This window comes from Bombus affinis, unplaced genomic scaffold (assembly GCF_024516045.1).
Source record: "Bombus affinis isolate iyBomAffi1 unplaced genomic scaffold, iyBomAffi1.2 ctg00000099.1, whole genome shotgun sequence".
In the NCBI taxonomy this organism is placed as follows: domain Eukaryota; kingdom Metazoa; phylum Arthropoda; class Insecta; order Hymenoptera; family Apidae; genus Bombus; species Bombus affinis.
The window spans coordinates 411,626-436,659 of NW_026108840.1; the positions used below are offsets into that span (position 1 = coordinate 411,626).

General features: G+C 33.4%; 1 long non-coding RNA gene across 1 annotated transcript in view; it reads right to left on the reverse strand.

Moving 5' to 3' along the window:
• The window catches only part of LOC126927407 (uncharacterized), a 43,063-nt gene that overhangs the window by 14,488 nt on the left and 3,541 nt on the right, over positions 1–25,034 (reverse strand). The window contains exon 2 of the long non-coding RNA XR_007715448.1: positions 15,874–16,023. This is a non-coding gene — a long non-coding RNA (uncharacterized LOC126927407). The remainder of the gene's footprint in view (positions 1–15,873; positions 16,024–25,034) is intronic.

Genomic DNA, 25,034 nt, shown 5'->3' on the forward strand with positions numbered 1-25,034 from the left:
CCCTAAAGGAGAGCTGTGGAATTAGGAGGACCAGAACAGGTGACATTCTAATCGAGCTGAAAGCAGGTAGCAACGCCAAAAAGACCGCGGCGTATATGAACACGGCACTAAGAGGCAGGGTGAGAGCGCTACCAATGCGCGACAAGACCTCCGTAGAGATCAGGGATATAGACCCGCTCGTAGGCAAGGAAGAACTAGCCAGGGTGATAGGAATGCATCTGGGCATAAGCGACATCACTGAGGTCGAAGTAAAGACCCTAAAAATGGCGCCGTGGGGCACCCAATCGGCAATAGTGACGATGCCGAAAGCCTACCTGGCCAAAGAGGGGGCGAGCCGGAAGATCAGAACCGGCTTGACGATAGCCTCGATAAAGGCACTACCCAATGTAGTAAAGTGCTACAGATGTCACATGTTCGGTCATATCGCGAACAAATGCACGGCGATAAGCCCTGGAAAGGAGATTTGCAGGAAGTGCGGAGCCAAAGACCACACGATAGCTGCCTGCGCCAACGCACCCTGCTGCTCCATCTGCAGCAAGGAGAAAGGTGTGAAATTTGACCACGTAACCGGATCCCTGGCTTGTCCAGAGTATAGAAGGCGATTGAAAGCGAATAAATGAGGATACTGCAGATAAACCTCAACAGATGCAAGCTGGCGCAGGACATGATGCACCAATGCGCGATCGAACTTAGGCCGGATATAATAATAATTTCCGAGCCGAACAGGCAGCTACCGCACTGGTTTAATGACACCAAAGGAGACGCCTCGATATGGGTCACACTCCTCAACGGCAAACTGCCCGATGAAACAACAGAGGTCAAGAGCGACGGGATAGTGGGCGTCCGCGTCGGCGACGTCTTCTGCTTCAGCGGATACTGTTCGCCCAACATAAATAGGCTAGCATACTCCGAGTACATAGACACGCTGTCGACTATGACGAAGAGCGCTGCTAGAAGACACGACAAGGTCGTCGTGGCCGGAGACTTCAACGCAAAGTCAACCTGTTGGGGAGGATCGACCACAGACAAGAGAGGGAGAGTCTTAATGGAGGCACTAAGCAGCCACAGGGTGTTTCCACTGAGGCTCAAGGAAAAGTATACCTTCTTCATGAACGGGAAGACGAGCTTCCCTGACATAATAAGCGTATCCAATAAGGTCAGCGAGATACACGCCGGAAGCGCGGTCTTGGACAAATACTCGGCCTCGGACCATCTGTACGTGCTCCACAGGTTCAGGGCGAGGAAGACCCGAACCGTATCGAAGTTCTACAGGTACGTGACCAAGGACATATCGCCGGAGGAGTTCCTGAGCAGATTCGACGACACTCTGAAGAAGGAAGACCTCAACGCGGCTATCGGAGAGGATGGGGCCGAGCCCCTGCAAAAGAAGGTACGTGCGAAGGGATGCTAAGGAAGTCGAACAGTGCGGCGACCCGCAAGTACGCGAACTACTGGTGGAACCCGATGATCGCGGAACTGAGAGCGCAGGCGCACAAAGCGCTCAGGAGGGTGACGAGAGAAAGGAAGAAGAACGCCGGCAACACCGAGCCCCTCGTCAACGCCTACAAGGAGATCCGAAGGCAATTAAAAAAGGAGATCGCCCGCAGCAAAAAAACAGCCTGGGCAGAATACTGCAAGATACTGGAGAGCGACCCTTGGGGCAAACCCTATCGCACGGTCATGAAGATATGTAAAAGCAAGGGACCAACCAACGACATGCCGATCGACATGGTGAAGGCAGTCTTACAGAGGCTATTCACCTTGGGACACGGACCCCCCCATTATGAGGGCCGCGAAAAGGCAGAGACCGAAGAAGAAGGAGATATTAGCCTCAGCGTCGCCATCGGCGAAGGCGATGTCGTCGATGCCGCCGGAAGAATGAACACCAAGAAGGCTGCAGGAGTCGATGGCGTGCCGGGCGAGATCGCGAAGCCGGTAGCGAGTCGCAGGAGCGAACTCGTGACAAGGGCGTTCAACGGCATCACTGAAACAGGAAGGATCCCAGTCTGCTGGAAGACGGCCAGAGTAATACTGCTAAGGAAACCGGGTAAGGATCCCAGTCTCCCTAACGCGTACCGGCCGATAAGCATACTCCCAACCATGAGCAAGATCTGGGAAAAATGCTTTAAGAAGATCATCGAGAGATGCATCGGAATGGACCCGTTCCATCGGAGGCAATATGGCTTCAGAAAGAAGAGGAGTACGGTAGACGCCATCACGCAGGTGATGAAGTTCGCCAACATCTGCAGACAGAAGAAGGTAGTATGCGTGATGATCACCCTAGATATTAGCAATGCCTTCAATTCGCTCAGCTGGAAGAGCATATACGAGGAATTTGACAAGAGGAAGCTGCCATGGAAGGTCAAAAGGCTAATCGGCAGTTACCTATCCGGAAGGAGGATCATCGTGAGCAACCAGCACGGCACGGTGGAGCACGAGGTGGCGGCGGGAGTCCCGCAGGGATCCATCCTCGGACCATTCCTGTGGAACTTGGTATACGACCGGTTGCTCGAGAGACTCGACAACATGCCAATGGTCAGAGCAACCGCCTTCGCGGATGATCTGGCCATCACATGCTCCGTCGGGAGGAACGAAGAGGCCTCCGCCAAGGTCAACACGATGCTAAGGATCGCCAACGACTGGTGCACGAGTGTCGGGCTCACCCTGGCGAGAGAAAAGACGGAGGTCATGTTCATCACAAGCTTGCGAGTGCCGAGAGTGGTGAAACTCAGGTTGGGCTCCTCGGACATCGAAACGGTCGATCGCATCAGGTATCTCGGAGTCGTCATTGACTCCAGTCGGAGGTTCGGTGCGCATATCGAGATGGCGTGTAACAGAGCCGACAAGTTAATAGGAGCACTTAGGGGAATTCTACCCAACATCAACGGGCCGCTCAGCTTGGCTCGGAGGCTCTACTACAATGTGTGGGAGTCCATCGTAACTTACGGAGCACCGGTGTGGGCTAGAGCAGCGAATACCGATAAGAACAGGAAAAAGCTGAAACGTGCACAACGAACGGCCCTGTGCATAACAACGACGGCATATCGTACCGTCTCCCACGCGGCACTTTGCGTGTTGACCGGGAATCTCCCGATTTACATAAAGATAAAGATGCTCGGAGAGACCTACGAGAGGAACAAGATCCACGGGCCCAGGAGTGGCACGGATGACGACTGCAAGCTGAAGGAGGAACTGGAGGCGATTCGCAAGAAGGCCCAAGAGGACTGGCAGAAGGAGTGGAACAACTACAAAAAAGAAAATATCACAAAGAAGCTAATACCGAGTGCGCTGTTATTTACCAAAAAGAAGATGGACATCGATCACCACACCATGCAGCTGCTAACCGGGCATGGGAGCTTCGGTGTCTATAGGAAAAGGATTGGCAGGGACAGCGACAGCAACTGTCTCGACTGTGGAGACCCGAACGACGATGCAGAGCACGCCCTCTTCGCGTGCCCGAAGTGGGCGGACAGAAGGATCGAGCTGGAGAACGCTCTGGGCGGGAAGATAGACGTGGGCAATCTGATCGCCACGGTGACCGCCAAGGACGAGAGCTGGAATAAATTTAGGCAATTCTGCAAGACCGTCATGTGTCACAGGAGGGTGACAGCGAGGGCCTGGGAAGAAGCAAGGAGGAGAACGAGCGAAACAACAACTACGCGGAGCAATGAGGGCAAGAACACGAAACAACGAAAAACCGCAGAAGGAGACCAGCCCAGTATTCTGAACTGGCTGAGAGGACGACATGAGGAGTAACGGCCCGAAGAAGTAGATACTACGGGGCACGAAAGGACAACCCTGATGACTGCCGACAGGTTTTACCGGGGTTGTCTGCCCCTCAAGCGGAGGAAGAAGGAGGAGGGGTTTTTAGTGGGTATGGCAACGACATCCGACCGACTCCCACATAACCCAGTGATGCGGATCACTGGGTATGCGTAATAGCATTTTCCCCTCCCCACGCAAAAAAAAAATAAAAAAAAAAAAAAAAAAAAAAAAAAAAACTATATATCGCTATACGTTATTACGTAACAATATTCAACGTTATACGCTTTTACATAATAATATACAACGATGTACGTTATTACGTAATTGTAAATGGTATGTAAATATGAAACCGGAATTTCTGTATAGAAAATAAACCTTTATTGTATGATAATTATATCGTATAATGTAATAATATATAACATTATACGTTATTACGTAATACTATATAACGTTATACGTAATAGCGTAGCAATATACAACGATATACGTTATGACGTAATATTATATAACGTAATACATTACACGGTAATACTATATAACGTCATTCGTTATTACGTGATAGTATATAACGTAATACATTACACGGTAATACTATATAACGTCATTCGTTATTGCGTAACAGTATATACCGTTATACGTTATAACGTAACAATATACAACCTTATAGGCTATTACGTAATAATATACAACGTTATACGTTAAGCGTAATACTACAGAACGTTATACGTTATTACGCAATGGTATATATCATTATACGTTATATGCTAATACTATATAACGTTAAACGTTATAACGTAAGAATTTACAACGTTATACGTTACAACGTACCAATATACAACGTTATACGCTATTACGTAATAATATACAACGTTATGCGTTATTACGCAATGGTATATATCATTATACGTTATATGGTAATACTATATATCGTTATACGCTATTACGTAATAATATACAACGTTATACGTTATTACGTAATAGTATGCAACGTTATACGTTATATGGTAATAAAATGGTAATACTATATAACGTTATACGTTATTACGTAATAGTATATAACGTTATACGTTATATGGAAATACTATATAACGTTATACGTTATATGGAAATACTATATAACGTTATACGTTATATGGAAATACTATATAACGTTATACGTTATAACGTTACAATGTACAACGTTATACGTTATTACGTAATAGTATATAACGTAATACATTATATGGTAATACTATATATCGTTATACTTTATTACGTAACAATATTCAACGTTATACGTTATTACGTAATAATGTACAACGTAATAAGCTGTTACGTAATAGTATAAAACATTATACGTTATATGGAAATACTATATAACGTTATAGGTAATAGCGTAACAACATACAACGATATACGTTATTACGTAATAGTATATAACGTAATACATTATATGGCAATACTATATAACGCTATACGTTATTACGTAATAGTATATAACGTTATACGTTATTAAGTAATAGTATATAACGTTATACGTTATTACGTAATAGTATATAACGTTATACGTTATATGAAAATACTATATAACGTTATACGTTATAACGTAACAATGTACAACGTTATGCGTTATTACGTAATGGTATATATCGCTGTACATTATATGGTAGTACAATATATCGTTATACTGTATTACGTAACAATATTCAACGTTATACGTTATTACGTAATAGTATATAACGTTATACGTTATATGGAAATACTATATAACGTTATACGTTATAACGTAACAATGTACAACGTTATACGTTATTAAGTTATGGTATATATCGCTATACATTTTATGGTAACACTATAAATCGTTATACGTTATTACGTAACAATATGCAACGCTGCACGTTATTACGTAATAGTATATAACGTTATACGTTATAACGTAACAATATACAACGTTATACGTTATAAGGTACCAATATACAACGTTGAACGCTATTACGTAATAATATACAACGTTATACGTTATTACGTAAGAATACACAACGTTATACCTTATTACGTACTGGCGTATATCGTTATACGTTATATGGTAATACTATTTAACGCTATACGTTATTACGTAATAGTATATACCGGTATACGTTATAACGTACCAATATACAACGTTATACGCTATTACGTAATAATATACAACGTTATACGTTATTACGTAATAATATGCAACGTTATACGTTATATGGTAATACTATGGTAATACTATATAACGTTATACGTTATTACGTAATAGTATATAACGTTATACGTTATATGGAAATACTATATAACGTTATACGTTATATGGAAATACTATATAACGTTATACGTTATAACGTTACAATGTACAACGTTATACGTTATTACGTAATGGTATATATCGCTATACATTATATGGTAATACTATATATCGTTATACGTTATTACGTAACAATATACAACGTTATACGTTATTACGTAATAATATACAACGTTATACGCTATTACGTAATAATATACAACGTTATACGTTATTACGTAATAATATGCAACGTTATACGTTATATGGTAATACTATGGTTATACTATATAACGTTATACGTTATTACGTAATAGTATATAACGTTATACGTTATTACGTAATAGTTTATAACGTTATACGTTATAACGTAACAATATACAACGTTATACGTTATAACGTACCAATATACAACGTTATACGCTATTACGTAATAATATACAACGTTATACGTTATTACATAATAATATGCAACGTTATACGTTATATGGTAATACTATGGTTATACTATATAACGTTATACGTTATTACGTAATAGTATATAACGTTATACGTTATTACGTAATAGTTTATAACGTTAAACGTTATTACGTAATAGTATATAACGTTATACGTTATTAAGTAATAGTATATAACGTTATACGTTATAACGTAACAATGTACAACGTTATAAGTTTTTACGTAATGGTAAATATCGCTGTACATTATATGGTAGTACTATATATCGTTATACTTTGTTACGTAACAATATTCAACGTTATACGTTATTACGTAATAGTATATATCGTTATACGTTATATGGTAATAGTATATAACGGTATACGTCATTACGTAATAATATACAACGTTACTCGTTATTACGTAATATTATTTAGCGTCATACGTTATTACGTAATAGTATATAAACATATTCGTTGTATGGTAACACTATATAACGATATACGTTATAACGTCACAATATACAACGTTATACGTTATTACGTAATAGTATATATCGTTATACGTTATATGCTAATACTATATAACGCTATACGTTATTACGTAATAGTATATACCGGTATACGTTATAACGTAACAATATACAACGTTATACGTTATTACGTAATAATACACAACGTTATACCTCATTACGTAATGGTATATATCGTTATACGTTATACGATAATGCTATATAACGCTATACGTTATTACGTAATAGTATATAACGTTATAAGTTATAACGTAACAATATACAGCGTTATACGTTATAACGTACCAATATACAACGTCATACCGTATTACGTAATAACATTCAACGTCATACGTTATTACGTAATAGTATATGAACAGATTCGTTGTATGGTAACACTATATAAGGATATACGTTATAACGTCACAATATACAACCTTATACGTTATTACGTAATAGTATATATCGCTATACGTTATATGGTAATACTATTTAACGCTATACGTTATTACGTAATAGTATATACCGCTATACGATATTACGTAACAATATTCAACGTTATACGTTATTACGTAATAACATACAACATCATACGTTATTACGTAATAATATACAACGTTATTCGTTATTACGTAATATTATTTAGCTTCATACGTTATTACGTAATAGTATATAACGATATTCGTTGTATGGTAACACTATATAACGATATACGTTATAACGTCACAATATACAACGTTATACGTTATTACATAATAGTATATATCGTTATACGTTATATGGTAATACTATATATCGCCATAAGTTATAACGTAATAGTATATAACCTTATACGTTATAATGTAACAATATACAACGTTATACGTTATAACGTACCAATATACAACGATATACGCTATTACGTAATAATATACAACGTTATACGATATTAGGTAATAATAAACAACTTTATACGTTATTACGTAATAATATACAACGTTATACGTTATTACGTAATGGTATATATCGTTATACATTATCTGGTAGTAGTATATAACGTTATACGTTATTACTTAATAGTATATAACGTTATACGTTACATGGTAATAGTATATAACGTTATAAGTTATAACGTAACAATATACAACGTTATACGTTAAAACGTAACAATATACAACGTTATACGCTATTACGTAATAATATACAACGTTATACGTTATTACGTAATAATACACGACGTTATACCTTATTACGCAATGGTATATATCATTATACGTTATATGGTATTACTGCATATCGTTATACGTTATTACGTAACAATATACAATGTTATACGCTATTACGTAATAATATACAACGTTAGACGATATTACGTAAGTATACACAACGTTATACCTTATTACGCAATGGTATATATCATTATACTTTATATGGTATTACTGCATATCGTTATACGTTATTACGTAACAATATACTACGTTATACATTATTACGTAATAATATACAATGTTATACGTTTTTACGTAATGGTATATATCGTTATACATTATGTGGTAGTAGTATATAACGTTATATGCTATTACGTAGTAATATACAACGTTATACGTTATTACGCAATGGTATATATCGCTATAGATTATATGGTAATACTATATATCGTTATACGTTATTACGTTGCAGTATACAACGTTATGCGTTATTACGTATTAATATGCAACGTTATACGTTATATGGTAATACTATGGTAATACTATATAACGTTATACGTTATTACGTAATAGTATATAACGTTATACGTTATATGGAAATAGTATATAACGTTATACGTTATATGGAAATAGTATATAACGTTATACGTTATAACGTAACAATGTACAACGTTATACGTTATTACGTAATGGTATATATCGCTGTACATTATATGGTAATACTATATACCGTTATACGTTATTACGTAATAGTATATAGCGTTATACGTTATAACGTAACAATATACAACGTTATCCGTTATAACGTACCAATATACAGCGTTGTACGCTATTACGTAATAATATACAACGTTATATGTTATTACGTAATAATACACAACGTTATACCTTATTACGTAATGGTATATATCGTTATACGTTATATGGTAATACTATATAACGCTTTACGTCATTACGTAATAGTATATACCGGTATACGTTATAACGTAACAATATACAACGTTATACGTTATTACGTAATAATACACAACGTTATACCTCATTACGTAATGGTATATATCGTTATACGTTATATGGTAATGCTATATAACGCTATACGTTATTACGTAATAGTGTATAACGTTATACGATATTACGTAATAATACACAACATTATACGTTATTACGCAATGGTATATATCATTATACGTTATAAGGTAATACTATATAACGCTGTACGTTATAACGTAATAGTATATAACCTTATACGTTATAACGTAACAATATACAACGTTATACGTTATAACGTACCAATCTACAACGTTGTACGCTATTACGTAATAATATACAACGTTATACGTTATTACGCAATAATACACAACGTTATACGTTATTACTTAATGGTCTATATCGTTATACGTTATATGGTAATACTATATTGCGCTATACGTTATTACGTAATAGTATATACCGGTATACGTTATAACGTAACAATATACAACGTTATACGTTATTACGTACCAATATACAACGTTATACGTTATAACGTACCAATATACATCGTTGCACGCTATTACCTAATAATATACAACGTTATACGTTATTACGTAATAATACACAACGTTATACCTTATTACGTAATGGTATATATCGTTATACGTTATTACGTAACAATATTCAACGTTATACGTTATCTCGTAATAATATACAACGTTATAAGATATTACGTAATAATATGCAACGTTATAGGTTATAATGTAATAGTATATAACGTAATACATTATATGGTAATACTATATATCGTTATACTTTATTAAGTAACAGTATTCAACGTTATACGTTATTACGTAATAATATACAACGTTATACGTTATTACGTAATAATATGCTACGTTATACGTTATATGGTAATACTATGGTAATACTATACAGCGTTATACGTTATAACGTACCAATATACAACGTTGTACGCTATTACGTTATAATATACAACGTTATTCGTTATTACGTAATAATACACAACGTTATACCTCATTATGTAATGGTATATATCGTTATACGTTATATGGTAACGCTATATAACGCTATACGTTATTACGTAATACTATATAACGTTATACGTTATAACGTAACAATGTACAACGTTATACGTTATTAAGCAATGGTATGTATCGCTATACATTACATGGTAATACTATATATCGTTATACGTTATTATGTAACAATATACAACGTTATACGTAATCAAGCAATGGTATATATCGCTATACATTGTATGGTAATACTATATATCGTTATACGTTATTACGTAATAATATACAACGTTCTACGTTATTACGTAATAATAAACAACGTTATACCTCGTTACGTAATGGTATATATCGTTATACGTTATATGGTAACGCTATATAACGCTATACGTTATTACGTAATACTATATAACGTTATACGTTATAACGTAACAATGTACAACGTTATACGTTATTAAGCAATGGTATATATCGCTATACATTGTATGGTAATACTATATATCGTTATACGTTATTACGTAACAATATACAACGTTATACGTTTTTACGTAATAATATACAACGTTCTACGTTATATCGTTCCAATATACAACGTTTTACGCTATTACGTAATAATATACAACGTTATACGTTATTACGTAATGGTATATATCGCTATACATAATATGGTAATACTATATATCGTTATACGTTATTACGTAACAATATTCAACGTTATACGTTATTACGTAATAGTATACAACGTTATAAGTTATTACGTAATAATATGCAACGTTATACGTTATAACGTAATATTATATAACGTTATGCCTCATTACGTAATGGTATATATCGTTATACGTTATATAGTAATGCTATATAACGCTATACGTTATTACGTAATAGTATATACCGGTATACGTTATAACGTAACAATATACAACGTTATACGTTATTACGGAATAATATACAACGTTATACGTTATTAAGTAATATTACACAACATTATACCTCATTACGTAATGGTATATATCGTTATACGTTATCTGGTAATGCTATATAACGCTATACGTTATTACGTAATAATATATAACGTTATACGTTATAACGTATCAATGTACAACGTTATACGTTTTTACGTAATGGTATATATCGTTATACATTATCTGGTAGTAGTATATAACGTAATACGCTATTACGTAGTAATATGCAACGTTATACGCTATTACGCTATGGTACATATCGCCATACATTATATGGTAATACTATATATCGTTATACGTTATTACGTAACAATATTCATCGTTATACGTTATTAAGTAATAATATACAACATTATAAGTTATTACGTAATAATATGCAACGTTATACGTTATAACGTAATAGTATATAACGTTATACCTCATTACGTAATGGTATATATCGTTGTACGTTATATGGTAATACTATATAACGCTATACGTTATTACGTAATAGTATATACCGGTATACGTTATAACGTAACAATATACAACGTTATACGTTATTACGGAATAATATGCAACGTTATACGTTATTAAGTAATATTACACAACATTATACCTCATTACGTAATGGTATATATCGTTATACGTTATCTGGTAATGCTATATAACGCTATACGTTATTACGTAATAATATATAACGTTATACGTTATAACGTATCAATGTACAACGTTATACGTTTTTACGTAATGGTATATATCGTTATACATTATCTGGTAGTAGTATATAACGTAATACGCTATTACGTAGTAATATGCAACGTTATACGCTATTACGCTATGGTACATATCGCCATACATTATATGGTAATACTATATATCGTTATACGTTATTACGTAACAATATTCATCGTTATACGTTATTAAGTAATATTACACAACATTATACCTCATTACGTAATGGTATATATCGTTATACGTTATCTGGTAATGCTATATAACGCTATACGCTATTACGTAATAATATGCAACGTTATACGTTATAACGTAATAGTATATAACGTTATACCTCATTACGTAATGGTATATATCGCTGTACGTTATATGGTAATACTATATAACGCTATACGTTATTACGTAATAGTATATACCGGTATACGTTATAACGTAACAATATACAACGTTATACGTTATTACGGAATAATATGCAACGTTATACGTTATTAAGTAATATTACACAACATTATACCTCATTACGTAATGGTATATATCGTTATACGTTATCTGGTAATGCTATATAACGCTATACGCTATTACGTAATAATATGCAACGTTATACGTTATAACGTAATAGTATATAACGTTATACCTCATTACGTAATGGTATATATCGCTGTACGTTATATGGTAATACTATATAACGCTATACGTTATTACGTAATAGTATATACCGGTATACGTTATAACGTAACAATATACAACGTTCTACGTTATTACGTAATAATACACAACGTTATACCTCATTACGTAATGGTATATATCGTTATACGTTATATGGTAACGCTATATAACGCTATACGTTATTACGTAATAGTATATACCGGTATACGTTATAACGTAACAATATACAACGTTATACGTTATAACGTAACAATATATAACGTTATACGTTATAACGTACCAATATACATCGTTGCACGCTATTATGTAATAATATACAACGTTATACGTTATTAAGTAATAATACACAACGTTATACCTTATTACGTAATGCTATATATCGTTATACGTTGTATGGTAATACTATATAACGCTATACGTTATTACGTAATAGTATATACCGGTATACGTTATAACGTAACAATATACAACGTTATACGTTATTACGTAATAATATACAACGTTATACGTTATTACGTAATAATATACAACGTTATACGTTATTACGTAATAATACACAACGTTATACGTTATTTCGTAATGGTATATATCGTTATACGTTATATGGTAATACTATATAACGCTATACGTTATTACGTAATAGTATATACCGGTAAACGTTATAACGTAACAATATACAACGTTATACGTTATTACGTAATAATATACAACGTTATACGTTATTACGTAATAATACACAACGTTATACCTCATTACGTAATGGTATATATCGTTATACGTTATATGGTAATGCTATATAACGCTATACGTTATTTCGTAATAGTATATAACGTTATACGTTATAACGTAACAATATACAACGTTATACGTTATAACGTACCAATATACAACGATATACCGTATTACGTAATAACATACAACGTTATAAGATGTTAGGTAATAGTATATAGCGTTATACGTTATATGGAATTACTATATAACGATATAGGTAATAGCGTAACAACATACAACGCTATACGTTATTACGTAACAATACACAACGTTATACCTCAGTACGTAATGGTATATATCGTTATACGTTATATGGTAATGCTACATAGCGCTATACGTTATTACGTAATAGTATATAACGTTATAGGTTATAACTTAACAATATACAACGTTATACGTTATAACGTACCAATATACATCGTTGCACGCTATTACGTAATAATATACAACGTTATACGTTATTATACGTTATACGTTATATGATAATGCTATATAACGCTATACGTTATTACGTAATAGTATATAACGTTATACGATATTACGTAATAATACACAACGTTATACGTTATTGCGCAATGGTATATATCATTATACGTTATAAGGTAATACTATATAACGCTATACGTTATGACGTAATAGTATGAAACCTTATACGTTATAACGAAACAATATACAACGTTATACGTAATTACGTAATAATAGACAACGTTATACGTTATTACGTAACAATACACAACGTTATACCTCAGTACGTAATGGTATATATCGTTATACGTTATATGGTAATGCTATATAGCGCTATACGTTATTACGTAATAGTACATAACGTTATAGGTTATAACGTAACAATATACAACGTTATACGTTATAACGTACCAATATACATCGTTGCACGCTATTACGTAATAATATACAACGTTATACGTTATTACGTAATAATACACAACGTTATACCTTATTACGTAATGGTATATATCGTTATACGTTATTACGTAACAATATTCAACGTTATACGTTATCTCGTAATATTATACAGCGTTATACGTTATTACGTAATAATATGCAACGTTATACGTTATATGGTAATACTATGGTAATACTATACAACGTTATACGTTATAACGTACCAATATACAACGTTGTACGCTATTACGTAATAATATACAACGTTATACGTTATTACGTAACAATACACAACGTTATACGTTATTACGTAATGGTATATATCGTTATACGTTATATGGTAATACTATGGTAATACTGTACAACGTTATACGTTATAACGTACCAATATACAACGTTGTACGCTATTACGTAATAATATACAACGTTATACGTTATTACGTAATAATACACAACGTTATACCTCATTACGTAATGGTATATATCGTTATACGTTATATGGTAACGCTATATAACGCTATACGTTATTACGTAATACTATATAACGTTATACGTTATAACGTAACAATGTACAACGTTATACGTTATTAAGCAATGGTATATATCGCTATACATTATATGGTAATACTATATATCGTTATACGTTATTACGTAACAATATACAACGTTATACGTTATTACGTAATAGTATATAACGTTATACGTTATAACGTAACAATATGTAACGTTATACGTTATAACGTACCAATATACATCGTTGCACGCTATTATGTAATAATATACAACGTTATACGTTATTACGTAATAATATACAACCTTGTACGCTATTACGTAATAATATACAACGTTATACGTTATTATGTAATAATACACAACGTTATACCTTATTACGTAATGGTATATATCGTTATACGTTATAGGGTAATAGTATATAACGGTATACGTTATTACGTAATAATATACAACGTTATTCGTTATTACGTAATATTATTTAGCGTCATACGTTATTACGTAATAGTATATAAACATATTCGTTGTATGGTAACACTATATAACGATATACGTTATAACGTCACAATATACAACGTTATACTTTATTACGTAATAGTGTATATCGTTATACGTTATATGGTAATACTATATAACGCTATACGTTATTACGTAATAGTATATTGTTACGTTTCGCTATCCAAATTTTGAAATTTTAAACAATGTAGTAGTCGCTGCCACCAGAAACAGTCTAAGGACTGTTTCAATTAGATATTTCTTGTTAGATTATGTAGCGTTGACCGGAGTTTAGGCCAGTGGTCAACAATCTCCACGTTTCGGCTAACCTGCTATGCGCAGGAATACTAGCACGGGAGAGGATTGTTTGGAATAAACAATTATATTATAAATAATTATTACTGGCGGAATTAATGACGAATTATACTAATCATTGATATTATTTATTATTTTAATTATTAATTATTAATAATAATTAAAGTTGACTCACCTGACGTTGGCCTCCGCTGATGAACGGGCAGGCCGCTGGGGTGATTCCGGTTTTACAAAGATCGACACTTCTATAATTTTTCGTTTTAATCTTTATTTAATTTGAACAGTGTAAACAACAGTGTGTCCGGACGTGTTTAACAATTCGAAATTCTAACACGAAAACTTGAGCCAACTATTGTTTTAATTCTAACTGACTAATAACAATTATTTTATAATTCGAACTGACTAATAACATTTATATCTCGTAATTCTTAAACTCGAACTGGAACGAACAATTATTCTCTAATCCTAACTTAAATTCTAATTAAATCAACTGAACGAACTGATATCAGACTCACTCAATTTCAATTGAACGACTAACAATTACTCTCCTTATTTTCGCTAAATTCTCCTGAACCAACTAATCACAATTGCTCTATCCTATTTCTTTATTCTAACTGAATTACTCTTCTTTAATTTCGTTAAATTCTCCCGAACGCTAACAATTTCTCTGACTATATTCTAACTGAACCAACTAATGGCAGTTACTCTCTTTTCACAATTACTCTGATTGTTCTAACTGAACCACTAACAATTAATCGCTAACGCTAACGCTAACAATTAATCTGACTCTTCTTTATTTTTCGCTAAATTCTCCCGAACGCTAACAATTACTCTCTTCTATTCCTTTATTCAACTGACCCGCTAACAATTACTCTCTGATTTGAATTGTGTCGCTACGCTTTTAATAATGACATCCCCAATGGGATGACAGTCACGTGACAGTTCGTTCCGGTGGGAATCGCAATGCTGCAGGTTTTTAGAGTTTCCATGAGAGAACGTGGATTTTGATGATTACAGGTTATGTTGAGTGATGGACACAAAAGCGTCCGCGCCTGTGCGAACTGTGTGAGTATGTGTTTTTAGTATTCTATCTCGTTTCGCATGTTGTTTGTTTCCTTAAACTTGTGAATTTGCTTTAGCGCAAGAGGAAGAAGATATGTGAATGGTACGAGATGACGTGATCGACGTGCGTGTGTGAATATGTGCGAAGGATGATGCTGAAGTGGCGGTTTTCCATCCAAATAGGCACAGTGGCACCTTCGTTGGCGTCGTGTCCTGATGATCTTTTGACAATTTGGTTTTATTTGACAATATGGGATATATTTTGCTCCTTGTAGATTTATATGTCCATATTTGCTATATATTAAATCGTGTATATTTTATATTACTTCCTTGTTATTAGGTTATTAGTTGTGTAACTCCAGTTTCTGATCTATGGAAAGTGGTGAAACGTCTTCACGAAATACAATTTCATTCGTTTTCCTCCCTTGCATTGGCACGCTGTGAGTGGTGTCGACTTCCAGATGAGGTTTGTGCATCTTGATTATTATGCATTTAATGATAGATACTTTGTCAGAGGTTCCCATGCGGATTGTTTCGGTGTGTATCTTGTTATGATTTCTTTTATTTCGTTCATCCTGCTTCCTTCGTGTTTTATTCACTGCATATGATATTTCAGTGCAAGAAGAAGAAGAATTGTAAAGAATCCGTAAGTGGCCCTAGAAGAGGCAGTCATCGTGTGAGGTGTTGTCGGCAGGAACGAAGAGTCGAAGTTGTTGAAGAAGTCGTGTGATATTTGTTTTGTTTCCGGTTATATACAACGCTATTTCACATATCTATGTATATATATATATATTATTATATTATTATATATTATTATACTAAATCTCCAGTTGGTTTAGTTGAATGTTCAGTAATGTAATTTTTACAAGGTGGTTTTGTATATTAGATGAGTAGTTGTTCGATATAATAATATGTGTATATATATATATATATACATATCACAATGTAATTTTCCATTATGTAAAATATATATATGCATATGTATATGTGCGCGTATTGTTATTCTCATTGTTTCTCGGATCGTTAATTGGTTGAATATTCCATAATGTGGATTTCGTATATAATTCTCTAGGTTCATAGAAATGTAAATCTATATATTTATTTCTTTGCGTTTTAATGGTTTAATAACGTATACATACATATATATATATATGTCGGAGATGAAAGAACGCCGGAGCTCCTCCTTGGATTCGCGGGAATACCGCAACTCTGTAACTTGGATTAAACGAATGCCGCTCCGATTGTTCGAGATTTATGATCATGAGCTTGGGCTCGAGGCGACAATCAGTCGCCGAACGTAGCCGCGGTCAAAGGGATGAACGTTTTATCTAACAAAGGCACAGAGTAACTCTATACCTCTCCTTAAAAGAAATAGTCGTAGCGACACGTGGCAGTAAATACTTCAATAGTTTCTATCCCGCGGCCCGCCACACGCAGATTTCGTCCTTCGGGTAAGATGATCGCCGGGTGTCGGCATGCCTTTGTGGCGTATGTTTAGCTAACGTAAGGACCCGCTATAGATCTTAAGATTTAGTCAAGCGAAGTCCGTCAAATAGACTTTGTTGCAACTACGGGAAGATAGGAGAAACCTATCCTCCACGAGCGTTGCCCCCCGTCAACAACCTCCCCTCAAGGGCGGCCAGCATCTCTTTCAAAACGCTGATATGGAGATCGACCAATTAGCAACAGTGCTAATTTCCCTCTCCTTTGGAAAGAAAGCTTTCTTTGACGAATCCGAGGATCTCATATCCTTAGACCCACCCAATATAGTTTTCCTCGACGACATCGTCGAGACGGAGATTCATTCTTTCGTACGATCTCATCGACGAATGACAGTGCCACCTTACAACCAGCGAATACATCACATCTAGTTAATAAAGAGTTAGACTTGAACTGTGCGAGAACATACGCTTACCATCCCGTGATCGCGGATTCGTTTCGAACCTAAGGTCATCATCACTAGTGCGTAATCTTGTTAATAAGCCCGTGCTAATAAACTCTCCATTGTATCACGGCAATGGCTAATTCCAACGAAAATTCATTAAACGCCCATCCCCATAATCCTGACTTTAATCCGACATATATATATGTCGGGGCGGCGTTAAGATTTGAGTTAGGGTTGAGGGCGTGAAACGAATCCCTATTGGCGCTAGACGTGATCATTATGCAATAGAGGAGATATTTACTAGTGCAAATATGACTATGATGGAATTGGACAAGTAATCGGATAATTAGGTACTCGAGAAGCTAATGACAATGATCCTAGGCTCACTAACGAATCCGCGGTCAAGGGGATGACGGACTCTACTTTTCCTCAGCGTCTAAGTTGTACTCCATGTTAATGCACGAGGCAATCACTACGTATCCGAGAGTTACTTGAATCGTCTTTTAGATCGTACCGGAGAGTGGTTCTCCATCACGGTAACGCTGTCGAGGAAAACTATGATGGGTGTGCCCAAGGGCACGAAATCATCGGATTCGTGGAGAAAAGCCTTCATTCGGAAAGTGAGGGAAATTGGCGTTACTGTTAATTGGTCAATTTCCATGTTGGTGGTTAGGGAAGGGTGCTAGCCGCCCTTAAGAGAAAGTTCGAGAAGAGGAAGCGTCGTTGGTGAGAAAAATAGATTTCTCCTATTTTCTCGTAGCTGGGACGAGGACTGTTTGTCGGTTTGAAGGACTTTAGTTAAACAGACCTTAAGATTTATAGCAGGTCCTCGGGCTAGCTGAACATGTACTGTGGAGACGCGTCGACATCTGGTAATCATCTTACTCAAAGAATAGAGTCTGCGTGTGGCGAGCCACGGGACAGAAATCGTTGAAATGCTTACCGTCGTGCCCCGTCCTAAGTATTTCTTTTAAGGAGAGCTATAGGGTTACTTCATGCCTTTGTTAGACAAAACGTTCATCCCTTGACCGCGACTACGTTCGGCGACTGGTTGTCGCCTCGAACCCGAGCTCACTATCATAAATCTCAAATAAGTACAGTCGAATCGAATGACAACAGTTTCTTAATTCGGCTATGGTGAAATCTAAATTACAATACTAGGGGTCTTCCCAAAGTTCCGAAGGGAAGGTTCCAGTATTCTTTCATCTCCGACATATATACATATATATATATATTATGAATTTTTCCCAAAGATACGCGTACGCATGTGTATATCTATATATGTGTGTGTCGCAGAGTAATCTTGTATACAATTTTCACTTTCATTAGAATGCTGATGTAGTGTAGTATATTTTATTTCTTTTATATTTTATTAGATTACCAATTATTCAGATTCACGAAGTAGGTCACACACACAGATATGCATACACGTGTGTGTATATACATGTGTTTTCGCAGAGAAATCTCATACATTTGAATCGCGGCCTGTTTTATTTATTGGTTCATTTAATTATTTCACTTTATTTGTATTTTATATGTCATTGCTGATTGGTTGTAGTGTTTCTTCTTATTGATTCATTTATTTCATTTTGATTGTCTGTCGTATAATCCTTTTTATTTTGATTGGTTGTTTATTAGTTAATTTATTATTATTGGTCGTGTTTAATTATTCATAAGTTATTGGTTCGTGGCGTCACGTGCGGAACGCGGGACGTGACAATATAACGTTATACGTTATAACGTAACAATATACAACGTTTTACGTTACATCGTAATAACATACAACGTTATACTTTATTACGTAACAATATTCAACGTTATAAGTTATTACGTAATAGCATATATCGTTATACGTTATATGGTAATAGTATATAACGGTATACGTTATTACGTAATAATATACAACGTTATTCGTTATTACGTAATATTATTTAGCGTCATACGTTATTACGTAATAGTATATAAACATATTCGTTGTATGGTAACACTATATAACGATATACGTTATAACGTCACAATATACAACGATGTACGCTATTACGTAATAATATACAACGTTATACGTTATTACGTAATGGTATATATCGCTATACATTATATGGTAATACTATATATCGTTATACGTTATTACGTAACAATATTCAACGTTATACGTTACTTCGTAATAATATACAACGTTATACTTTATTACGTAACAATATTCAACGTTATACGTTATTACGTAATAGTATATATCGTTATACGTTATATGGTAATAGTATATACCGGTATACGTTATAACGTAACAATATACAACGTTATACGTTATTACGTAATAATATACAACGTTATACGTTATTACGTAATAATACACAACGTTATACCTCATTACGTAATGGTATATATCGTTATACGTTATATGGTAATGCTATATAACGCTATACGTTATTACGTAATAGTATATACCACTATACGTTATAACGTAACAACATACAACGTTATACGTTACTTCGTAATAATATACAACGTTATACTTTATTACGTAACAATATTCAACGTTATACGTTATTACGTAATAGTATATATCGTTATACGTTATATGGTAATAGTATATAACGGTATACGTTATTACGTAATAGTATATAACGTTATACGTTATAACGTAACAATGTACAACGTTATACGTTATTACGTAATGGTATATATCGCTATACATTATATGGTAATACTACATAAAGTTATACGTTATTACGTAATAGTATATAACGTTATACGTTATATGGAAATACTATATAACGTTATACGTTATAACGTAACAATGTACAACGTTATACGTTATTACGTAACAATATACAACGTTATACGTTATAACGTAACAATATACAACGTTTCACGCTATTTCGTAATAATTTACAACTTTATACGTTATTACGTAATAATACACAACGTTATACCTTATTACGTAATGGTATATATCGTTATACATTATATGGTAATACTATATAACGCTATACGTTATTACGTAATAGTATATAACCTTATACGTTATAACGTACCAATAAACAACGTTATACGTTATAACGTACCAATATTCAACATTATAGGCTATTACGTAACAATATACAATGTTATACGTTATTACGTAATAGTATATATCGCTATACATTATATGGTAATACTATATATCGTTATACGTTATTACGTAACAGTATTCAACGTTATACGTTTTTACGTAATGGTATATATCGCTATACATTATATGGTAATACTATATATCGTTATACGTTATTACGTAACAATATTCAACGTTATACGTTTTTACGTAATAATATACAACGATGTACGTTATTACGTAATTGTAAAAGGTATGTAAATATGAAACCGGAATTTCTGTATATAAAATAAACTTTTATTGTATGATAATTATATCGTATATTGTAATAATATATAACAGTATACGTTATTACGAAATAATATATAACGTTATACGTAATAGCGTAGCAATATACAACGATATACGTTATTACGTAATATTATATAACGTAATACATTACACGGTAGTACTATATAACGTCATTCGTTATTACGTAATAGTACATAGCGTTATGCGTTAAAACGTAAGAATATACAACATTATACGCTATTACGTAATAATATACAACGTTATACGATATTACGTAATAATACACAACGTTATACCTTATTACGCAATGGTATATATCATTATACGTTATATGGTATTACTGCATATCGTTATACGCTATTACGTAACAATATAGTACGTTATACATTATTACGTAATAATATACAACGTTATACGTTTTTAAGTAATGGTATATATCGTTATACATTATCTGGTAGTAGTATATAACGTTATACTTTATTACGTAGTAATATACAACGTTATACGTTATTACGCAATGGTATATATCACTATACATTATATGGTAATACTATATATCGTTATACGTTATTACGTAACAATATACAACGTTATACGTTATATCGTAACAATGTACAACGTTATACGTTATTACGTAATGGTATATATCGCTGTACATTATATGGTAGTACTATATATCGTTATACGTTATTACGCAACAATATACAACGATATACGTTATTACGTAATAGTGTATAACGTAATACATTACTCGGTAATACTATATAACGTCATTCGTTATTACGTAATAGTATATAACGTAATACATTACACGATAATACTATATCACGTCATTCGTTATTGCGTAACAGTATATAGCGTTATACGTTATAACGTAACAATATACAACGTTATACGCTATTACGTAATAATAAACAACGTTAGACGTTAAGCGTAATAACACACAACGTTATACGTTATTACGCAATGGGATATATCATTATTCGTTATATGGTAATACTATATATCGTTATACATTATTACGTAACAATATTCAACGTTATACGTTATTACGTAATAGTATATATCGTTATACGTTATATAGTAATAGTATATAACGGTATACGTTATTACTTAATAATATACAACGTTATACGTTATAACGTACCAATATACAACGTTGTACTCTATTACGTAATAATATACAACGTTATACGTTATTACGTAACAATATTCAACGTTATACGTTATTGCGTAATAGTATATATCGTTATACGTTATATGGTAATAGTATATAACGGTATACGTTATTACGTAATAATATACAACGTTATTCGTTATTACGTAATATTATTTAGCTTCATACGTTATTATGTAATAGTATATAACGATATTCGTTGAATGGTAACACTATATAACGATATACGTTATAACGTCACTATATACAACGTTATACGTTATTACGTAATAATATACAACGTTATACGATATTACGTAATGGTATATAACGTTATACGTTACATGGTAATACTATATAACGTTATACGTTATAACGTAACAATATACAACGTTATACGTTATAACGTACCAATATACAAAGTTATACGCTATTACGTAAAAATATACAACGTTATACGTTATTACGTAATAATATGCAACGTTATACGTTGTATGGTAATACTATCGTTATACTATATAACGTTATACGTTATTACGTAATAGTATATAACGTTATAAGTTACTACGTAACAGTATATAACGTTATCCGTTATTACGTAATAGTATATAACGTTATACGTTATATGGAAATACTATATAACGGTATACGTTATTACTTAATAATATACAACGTTATACGTTATAACGTACCAATATACAACGTTGTACTCTATTACGTAATAATATACAACGTTATACGTTATTACGTAACAATATTCAACGTTATACGTTATTGCGTAATAGTATATATCGTTATACGTTATATGGTAATAGTATATAACGGTATACGTTATTACGTAATAATATACAACGTTATTCGTTATTACGTAATATTATTTAGCTTCATACGTTATTATGTAATAGTATATAACGATATTCGTTGAATGGTAACACTATATAACGATATACGTTATAACGTCACTATATACAACGTTATACGTTATTACGTAATAATACACAACGTTATACCTTATTACGTAATGGTATATATTGTCATACGTTATATGGAAATACTATATAACGCTATACGTTATTACGTAATACTATATGCCGGTATACGTTATAACGTAACAATATACAACGTTATACGTTATTCCGTAATAATATACAACGTTATACGCTATTACGTAATAGTACACATCGTTATACGTTATTACGTAATAAAATGCAACGTTATACGTTATATGGTAATACTATGGTAGTGCTATATAACGTTATGCGTTATTACGTAATAGTATATAACGTTATAAGTTATATGGAAATACTATATAACGTTATACGTTATAACGTAACAATGTACAACGTTATACGTTATTACGTAATGGTATATATCGCTGTACATTATATGGTAGTACTATATATCGTTATACTTTATTACGTAACAGTATTCAACGTTATACGTTATTACGTAATAGTATATATCGTTATACGTTATATGGTAATAGTATATAACGGTATACGTCATTACGTAATAATATACAACGTTATTCGTTATTACGTAATATTATTTAGCGTCATACGTTATGACGTAATAGTATATATACATATTCGTTGTATGGTAACACTATATAACGATATACGTTATAACGTAATAATACACAACGTTATACGTTATTACGCAATGGGATATATCATTATTCGTTATATGGTAATACTATATATCGTTATACTTTATTACGTAACAATATTCAACGTTATACGTTATTACGTAATAGTATATATCGTTATACGTTATATAGTAATAGTATATAACGGTATACGTTATTACGTAATAATATACAACGTTACACGTTATTACGTAATAGTATATAACGTTTTACGTTACAACGTAACAATATACAACGTTATACGTTATAACGTACCAATATACAACGTTGTACTCTATTACGTAATAATATACAACGTTATACGTTGTTACGTAATGGAATATGTCGCTATACATTATATGGTAATACCATATATCGTTATACGTTAT